This window comes from Maylandia zebra, linkage group LG3 (genome assembly GCF_041146795.1).
Source record: "Maylandia zebra isolate NMK-2024a linkage group LG3, Mzebra_GT3a, whole genome shotgun sequence".
NCBI classification, from domain to species: Eukaryota; Metazoa; Chordata; class Actinopteri; order Cichliformes; family Cichlidae; genus Maylandia; species Maylandia zebra.
The window spans coordinates 7,577,340-7,586,905 of NC_135169.1; the positions used below are offsets into that span (position 1 = coordinate 7,577,340).

The 9,566-nt window shown below is 50.4% G+C and overlaps 1 protein-coding gene across 1 annotated transcript in view; it reads right to left on the reverse strand.

Annotated features, from left to right (window-relative positions):
• LOC112431854 (uncharacterized) overlaps positions 1–9,566 on the reverse strand; it is a 179,889-nt gene that overhangs the window by 102,927 nt on the left and 67,396 nt on the right. The gene's annotated exons all lie outside the window — the stretch shown is intronic.

Consider the following 9,566-nt stretch of genomic DNA (forward strand, 5'->3'; position numbering starts at 1 on the left):
AGTTTTTGTTGCAGAGCATGCCCTGAGGTTTTGGAGAAGCGAGAGCGAGACGGGCTACAGGAAAGGCACCTGGCATGGAGATGGAGGCGATGTTCTTTTCACTGTGTCAAAAGTCGTTACCAGAACATTTGTGGTTTTGCAACTTATGCATGTATTGTATCTGCTTGGCGCATGAGGGGGCGTCATAAACAATACCCTGATGTTATAAAAACAACTGATTGTGTTCGAGTGAGATCGATGCTGTCTGCGTACAGTGTTCATCTCCCACACGTGTGTTCATTAAAATCATCGTTTGACCGACTCTCCTGGACCAGTGTTGTGATTTTGAATCCCTCCTGTATCTCTCCTCAATATTTGAACCCTTAACAGTTTAGACCACGATATGGGCACAATGTGTGTCTGTTGTTGACCACACAGAGACTTTCAGAGTTGCAAAGACTTCTCTTTCTTTTTTTTCGTTCGAATGGCTGGTCTATGATTTTTTTGGCAGAACACTGGTGGAATGTGCAGGTGTCGCTGTGCGCAATTAGATTATTGTGGGAATTCCCTACGTCATTTTCCCTTTCTGTGCGTCTGTGCAGAGACACCCGCATGATACACAAATCGAGCAAACAGCAGCAGCACGGAGTCGGTGGTGCAACACTTTAGCGGTGCGTTCAGCTACTCTAAGCAGCACCTTCATGATTGGTTTAGGTCATGATGGGGGCATAATGTTGTCTGCTGTTGGCCACACAGAGACTTTCAAAGTTGAGGAGATTTTTTGTTTTTATTCGAACGGCTGGTCTCAACTGTAAGTTGTGTTAGCGCTACTTTAGCATCTAGCTAGCCCTGCTGAAGAGCAGCGAGCATAAAGGGAGGAACGTTTTTGAAGTGTCAGCTAATTTCAAATGCAGCGTTTCTATCAGCTCAACAAACATCAGCAAACACACAAACTGTTTGTGTGCAGTTTGTCTCACAGTGTGTTGCAGCCAAAGGTCCAGCTGCTGTATTTCACAGGGAGAGAAAGAAAGAAAAGAAAAGCTGCTGTAGGAGAGGAACCCAAGCTTTGGCATCGCTCTGAAAACTATCGCTGATCCTTTTACTCGCTGGCTTTCAAATCAAAGCTGGAATGAAATTTGTGGCGTTTGCAGGATCGAATCAATCACACAGGATCAGGGGATAAGACAGCAGAGCAGCTGATTTTACACCTGAAGATAAAACTGTAATGTTAGAAACATGTGAAGATATTACACACACAATACAGACTGCAGCTCAGACAGCTGCTGGACAGATGTGTGTGTGTGTGTGTGTGTGTGTGTGTGTGTGTGTGTGTGTGTGTGTGTGTGTGTGTGTGTGTGTGTGTGTGTGTGTGAGTACTGTAACTCCTTTATTCCACACAGACAGCTTCAGCATTTGTTCTGCTTTCTCTGCTTTTATTTGAATGTGACAGAAAAACACGACTAGAATTTACACAAACGTGTTTACAGGCTGACTTTAATGTGTTTCTGCACATGCTTGTCCTCTGGTCATGTGATCATGTGGTTTGTAGGACGCTCCTCTTCCTCAGAGGATCCACCTGTGCTTCCTCTCCTCTCTCCTCCACCTGTTACAGTGAGGGAACGTCCTCCATGTATGTATGTGTAACCCAACCAGTGCAGGGGCCTCCCTACACCCCGGACTCTGCGTTGTGTTAAATTGTGTTGGATTGGGGTGCACCGCAGAGAGACCAGTCGGACACAGGTGTTCAATTTGTGGCTCGGACCGCGCCGTTTATTCGGAAGCAGGGGCAAACACCACTCCAACTCTGCTGCTGGCCCTTCGCAAATCACAGCAAACACTCCGTGACTATCAGCATTGCAAAATACAACAACACATATACACAGAATACACATTAAGTAACAATAACCGTGCCTTCTACAACATTCCACGGTCTCCGCGATGAATACAACACAAAACTGATGCAGTTCGCCACTGGCAGTGCTTACCTTCGCAAATCACAGCAAACACTGACCCAAGATGGCGCCCGCGCGAACAAGAAATCTAAAGTACGGTGTCCTGCAGAGGACGAATGGCCAAAATTGCTAACATTTACACCATATATGCAGCTCAACAGCGACACCTTGTGACTCACTACCTTACATCCGCCTCTCCTTTAAGTGATGGCGTCCCAGTCATCAAACAAAACAAAATAAAACAGAACAGTCTCACTATGTACACAAGAATAATGGTGGTGGAAGATGTGCAGTGTAATGTGAAAATGTCTATGTGTGTATCCTATGTGTTTCCTGCAGCCCTTCTTGCTTTGGCCCTCTGCCACAGCTTCCATCCCCTTTCTATCTTCTCCTGATCCTCCCCTGGTTCGTTAACTCTCAACCCATAAGTCAGTCTCTTTGGGGGATGCCGACTCCTCGGCAAGTTCCTCCTTGGTTCTCTTGGTCTGGGAGGTGAGTGGGTGACCCTGGCAGTCTCATTCCCCCTCCAATCTTCACTCTCTTGTGCTGCCCCTGGGTCCCTTTCCTCCGGTCCTGTGGGGGCAAGTGATCCATTTGCTGCTTCAGGTGAAATTCCCTCCACACCTCCTTCCAGGCTATCAGTCTCCCCGTCCTCGATCATGTCCGACTCTTCATCCTGTCTGATTACTTCACCAGCCTGCTCTCCACTGTCCTCAATCCCTCCTCCATGAACCTCCTCCACGTCAAGCTCCATTTCCTCTCTTGCCTCCTCTCCCACCTGCTCCACGGGGAGAAACATACACTGCGTGAGTAGGTTGCGGTGGACCACTCTCTCTGTATCACCATTTTCCGATCGCACCACATACACCGGCATGTCTGGCTGTTTCTTCACCACAATGTATGGACGTGACTCCCACTTGTCTCCTAGTTTGCTTCGCCCCTCCACATGACACACTTTAACCAGGACTCTGTCACCCGGGCTGAAGCTTTGACTCTTTGCTTGTCGGTCATAGTATCTTTTCTGGTGACCCTTAGCCTGGCGAGAGGCCTGATTAGCCTGTGCGTAAGCCTGTGACAAGCAGTCATGCAGGGTCTGGACATAATCGCTATATCCCCCCGACCCATTAGTGGTTGACAGCCCAAAGACCAAGTTGACAGGGAGCCGTGGATGCCTGCCAAACATCAGGTAGTATGGTGTGTACCCTGTCGAATCATGGCGGGTGCAGTTGTAGGCGTGTGTCATTGCATCCACATATTCGTGCCACCGGGGTTTCAGGTGAGGTTCTAGCGTCCCCAGCATGTTCATGAGGGTGCGGTTAAACCGTTCAGTTGTCCCGTTGCCCTGTGGGTGATAGGGCGTGGTGTGGGTCTTAGTGATGCCGGTGCATTTACACAGCTCCTTCACCACAGCACTTTCAAAATTGCGCCCTTGGTCTGCATGCAGTTTTGCTGGGAAGCCAAACCGACAGAAAAAGTTTCTATACAGCACCCTAGCCACTGTGCTGGCTTTTTGGTCTTTAGTGGGGTATGCTTGCGCATAGCGTGAGAAATGGTCAGTGACCACGAGGACATTTTCGATACCACCTTTTGATTTCTCAAGAGTCAAAAAATCCACACAAACTAGCTCCAAGGGGGCACTGCTGTGGATACTGACCAGGGGGGCCCTGACCCCTGCGGTTGGAGTTTTCCTAAGGCAGCACCTCTCACATTGTTCGCACCAAGCCTTGATTTCCTGGAACATCCGTGGCCAATAAAACCTCTCCCTTATCATGTGCAATGTCCTCTCAAAACCAAGGTGGCCTGAGTCATCGTGGAGAGCAGTCTTCACTGATATACGCAAATCCTCTGGTAGCACCAATTGCTCAACTACTCCCCTTTGGCTGTCTTGGACGCAGCGGTACAGGATGCCATCCCTTACCGCTAACCTTCTCCACTCCTTTAAGAGAAGGCGCACGTGTCCTTCGGCACTCATTCGCTCACTGCGGCTCGGCTTCTGGTTCATACTCTTATAGTGCAAGACAGGGCCAATAACGAGGTCTTTTTTCTGCCCTGCACGGATCTCCTGTTTGGTCATGGTGGGCAGGGATTCCATCCCCACATCCCTGTAAGGCTCAGTGGATGTAGGTGGCCCGAGTTCCAGTTCCTCCCCTGTAGGCGTGCCATGGCCAGTGAGGCTTTGAGTATCCTGGGTAGCCTGTGTCGCACCATGCCCCTGTTCGTCGACACCCACCCACTGAGGGCATGTCTGTAGGATGTGCATGACCTCCTGGTTAGACATGCGAGAGAGGGCGTCAGCGTTTGTGTTGCTCTGTCCCCTCCGATACTGGACATCGAAATCGAAAGCAGCCAGCGTAGACACCCACCGCTGGCCTGTGGCATCCAGCTTCGCTGATGACATAACATACTTGAGAGGGTTGTTGTCTGTCTGGACAGAGAATCTACGCCCATAGAGGTGGTCGTAGAATTTGTCGGTGACCGCCCATTTAAGAGCAAGGAACTCGAGTTTGTGTGCAGGATACCTTGTCTCTGCTGGGCTCAAACCTCTACTGGCGAAGGCTATGACCCTCTCAGCTCCACCTTGGATCTGAGCTAGAACGGCGCCCAGACCCTCCCCTGAGGCGTCCGTCTGCAGAACGAAGGGCAAGCTATAGTCAGGATATCCCAGCACTGGAGCGCTTGTCAGCCTTTCTTTTAGGGTCTTAAATGCCTTCTCGCATTCATCTGTCCACAAAAAGGGTGGGTCGGTAGCCAGACTTTTCTTTCCCCCTCTCCTTTTCTTTCTGGGGTCACCAGCAGTTAGGCAGTACAGGGGAGCAGCTAGGGTAGAGTACCCACTTACATACCGCCTATAGTATCCAGCGAATCCCAGGAATTGCAACACTTCTTTGCGATTTGTGGGCCTCACCCAGTTTTTCACCTTGCTGATCTTCTCTGGGTCTGTCCGGATCCCCTCAGCAGACACTAAGTGACCCAAATACTGAACCTCCTTTCTCACTAGGTGGCATTTAGAAGGCTTTAACTTCAAGCCATGCTCCCGAAGCCGATCGAACACCAGCTGCAGTCTTTCCAGATGCTCATCAAAGGTTTTGGAGAATATGATGAGATCATCAAGATAGATTAGGAGGTGGGTGAAGTTCAAGTCGCCAAAGCAGCAGGTCATGAGTCTCTGAAAGGTGGAGGGAGCATTCTGCAGTCCAAAGGGCATACGATTTGCTTCAAACAGCCCCATAGGGGTGCTGAATGCCGTCTTGTGTTTGTCATGCTCCGCCACCTCCACCTGCCAATAACCAGAGGTGAGGTCAAGGGTGGAGAAGTATCTTGCCTGCCCTAGAGCCTCCAGGGCTTCTTCTATTCTGGGGAGAGGGAAAGCATCTCTCGTGCTACAGGAGTTCAGTTTCCTGTAGTCAATACACAGCCTTAGTGATCCATCTTTCTTGGTTACGATCACGACAGGTGAAGCATATGGACTTTTGCTGGGCCTGATAACTCCTGTTGCCTCCATTTCTGTCAGTAACCTTCTCACGTCCTGCCACTGTGATGGGGGGATCTTACGGTAAGGCAGTCGAAATGGCTTAGGGTCGACCAGAGGGATTTCATGTTGCACAGTCTTTGTATGGCCATAATCCAGGGGGTGCTGTGAGAACACACCCATGTTCCTTTCCACAAGCTCTTTAAGAAGGGAACGCTGGTGCTCGTTTTCAACATCTGCTCCACTTAAATCCACTCCCTGGCTTGCCACAACGTGGTCCATACCCAGGCATGCTTCTCTGCCTCCGCTAATGTGATGACTGCCCCGCACCCTGTCTGAAAAGTCCACAATACTTTCCACCAGAGATGCCTTGGCCAGATGCGTGTGAGGCTTGATAGTGATAGCATGCTGGGAGAGGTTCATCACTCTTACCGGGGCACATCCTTTCTTTACATCAGCAAGAACTCTGGCGACCAGGATGTCTTGGCTGAGCCGCAGGGAGGGGTGGCCTTCAATTAGGGCTGTATAAGTCTTTCTTTGTGGTCCAGCTTTTATTTTGCACATTAAATCCATCTCTTTCCCTGCTTGAATGTGCACCTTGCGACCAGTATAAACAACAGGGCCCACTGTGTCATCCATATCACACTGGTCAGTGCTCTCAATCTCTAGCAGGGAGGCGTGCCACTCCGGATGAGTCTCCTTGACCTGGAGGAGGAACTGCTGGCCGTAGGTTGCCTGGAGGTGACTTCTGGAGGCACGGAGGACATTAGTTCCCACAAGCAGAGGAACAGAGGAGCGGTACTCTGTGTTAGTGACAACAAAAGCAGGCACACCCTTAAACTCTCTCCCCAACAATTTTAGGTTGATGCGTAGCACACCATGGTAGGTGACACTCTGGCCCCCTGCACCTTCTATGGGTATCTTAGAAGGCTGCAGTTTTTGTTTATGGAGGGTGGGGTGGCTGCGCCAGTACTGGTGCGTAATACTGGTTATCTGGGAGCCAGAGTCGATGAGTGCCCTGCACTTCATTCCGTTGACTTCCACCTCCCCCTCGTTCCTGGGACCAACTAGGGGAGTGCTCTCCCCTCCGTCACCTTTGTTCACCTGCAGTGTGGGGACTTGCTGCTCGCCCATGGTTGCCCCGGCGACCATGGGCTTTATCTGTTTAAAGGCTGAGCTGAGTAAGTGTTTCCCTCCATGGGGGTCACAGGCTGAGGATCGTGTGCCCACGTCTGTTCAGGCCCCGGGAGCACTGCTCTGCAAACCCGGGCTATGTGTCCTTGCTTCCCACACCGGTAGCATGTGACCACTGACATTGGAGTTGTAGCCCCAGGGGGTGGTCGGACTCTCAGTGGAGTGGCAGAGGATGGAGCATAAATTCTCGATTCAAGGTGGGTCAACTTGGCCATCTGCTCCTCCTGGCTCAGTGCTAATTTCTTGACCATCTCTGCTAGCTCTGACCACTCTGAGGGATGTTTAGCCTTTTCTGCCTTCACATTCACACTACACTCTGATGCCACTTGTACCTGGGCATAAGTTTTCTTTGATTTGTTTTGAGGCTGGAATCTCTTTGTTTCTTTTGCTAGATTTCGGAGCTCAGCCTGCAGCTCACGGAAACTCAAAAGCCGGGGCTTCATTGGCGAGATCCTCGCATACACATCCTCATCATTAATCCCCCGTATGAACTGCCGGGTGAGTTTACTGTCACGGTCAGGAAAAGGCTTGCCTCCTCTTTGGTTTTCTTCCACAGCTCGCAGTGTTGCCTCCAGTGCTATAGCATATGAACAGGCAGACTCCCCAGACCTCTGAACACGCTCATAGAAGTCCGCTAGTAGATCTGAGGAGCTCTGTGTGTCGCCGTACTCTGCTCTCAGTTCTTCGAATGCCCTTTCAGGTGTTTGGTCATGGAGAGGTAGATTCAGGACCAGCTTTCGGGCTTCACCAGTTAGGTGACGCACCACCGTGGAAAAGCGGAGGTGAATGGGGAGCTCTATTGCCTCAAGAAGATACTGCATGTCACGAATCCAGTCCTCTACAAGCACCTTGCTGTCAGCACTGCCAGTGAAGACTTGGACATTTTTCACTTGATGAGTCTGTATAAAACCACCGTAGGCAGCTAATGGGGGGTTAGCGTTGGCTGCAGCCCGGCCCGGAGCGCTTAAAGATGTATGCACCTGCTGGGGGGGTATGCCAGGGTGTCCACTAACTTGGGGGTCTAAAGCAGAGGTTGGTACGTGCATTGAGGCATGGGTGCCGGGTGGGGCTATAGAACCTCCATGGGTCATATTCACGATAGGGGGCATGACAGTGTTGGGGCTTATAGCAGATGAGTGGAGGGGGGCTCGAGAGTCGTGGACAGCAGCTAGTGGCATGTGGGGCAAACGGGGCGTCAGCCCATGCTTTGAACTTTCAAGGGTCTGCTCGGCTGCAGAGGGATTATTCATTATGCCCACTCCCTGCACTGTTAGGGGGCTTGGCATGGCGGCTTGGGGGGCAGGTGTGGAATACAGATGGCTGGTGTATGCTTGGGGGCTGAATGGAACGGTCATTGTTGGGTAAGGAGTGTTAAGTGATTGGTTCAGGGTGGGATGCTGGGTACTGTGCACCGCTGGGTAGTTGGGATATGAGGCAACGTGGGGTGCCGGTGTAGCAGTGGGCCCATGGACACTGGCCTGAGGGGAAAAAGCAGGGGGCATAGTTATCTGTATATCTGGCCGAAACACTGGAGGGGCTGTAGTTAGAGGGCTGTGGTTGGACTGGCTTGTCTGGTTGGTTGGCACTGACCTTGGGCGAATTTCAGATAGGTGTGAGGGCACCTGCATTTGGCCTCCATAGGGTGGCAGTGGTGGGGCATGAGCTGGAGCCACGCCAAGATCAGTCTGGGGTGAAAGCATGGTTGGTGGTGGGGTCTGTTGTGTGCCCAGCCCAGAGTCGGTGAGGTCCCTGATTGGGGTGTGATACTGTAACCGCTGGCCAGTGAAGCTGGGGAACTGGGTGACCAGCTTCGACTTCACTGATGACTGTTGGTCCACTGTACTGGCGCTAGCTGTAGCCCCTTCATTCAAAAGGTGAGGCTGTGCCCTCTTTGGAGTGTCTGCAACGTCTCTCAACATTTTCACTGTCCTGTATCTCTAATTTAGCTGCACCAGGAAATGTGTGTGGGCTACTTGTAGTATGCTTAACTGTGAGTAAGTACAATATATTTCTAGTAAAATAGAACACAACACAGATGTATGACAACTATCATTCTATAACGCAGAAAAAAAAGAATTCACAAAAAAACAGCATTAAACTCAGAGCGTAGTTAAACAACTATCTTCAGCACAGAGGTTGTGAATGACACAAATCAGCAGCAATTACTTAACCGTATTCAATGATTATCATTATAGACAGGGAACATCATTTAGCATTCTTTCTACAATTCAAGTCTCTGAGTCTTTTTTTTTTTTTTTTCAGGGACAGAAACCCTCAAATGAAACCACCCCAAGATTTCACTTTCAAAGGATATGCCTGGGGAGATGAAAGTCCCAGTAATACAGCTGCTCAGGCAGTTATATACTTAGTTCAGCACCCCATCAGATGGCGACACCTCTTACTATGGCTGCGTAGCTGGGGGGTGTCGGCATTGCTTTCTCTTCGGTCTCGAAGTGCCACAAATCCGGGTCACAGCACCAAAGATGTAACCCAACCAGTGCAGGGGCCTCCCTACACCCCGGACTCTGCGTTGTGTTAAATTGTGTTGGATTGGGGTGCACCGCAGAGAGACCAGTCGGACACAGGTGTTCAATTTGTGGCTCGGACCGCGCCGTTTATTCGGAAGCAGGGGCAAACACCACTCCAACTCTGCTGCTGGCCCTTCGCAAATCACAGCAAACACTCCGTGACTATCAGCATTGCAAAATACAACAACACATATACACAGAATACACATTAAGTAACAATAACCGTGCCTTCTACAACATTCCACGGTCTCCGCGATGAATACAACACAAAACTGATGCAGTTCGCCACTGGCAGTGCTTACCTTCGCAAATCACAGCAAACACTGACCCAAGATGGCGCCCGCGCGAACAAGAAATCTAAAGTACGGTGTCCTGCAGAGGACGAATGGCCAAAATTGCTAACATTTACACCATATATGCAGCTCAACAGCGACACCTTGTGAC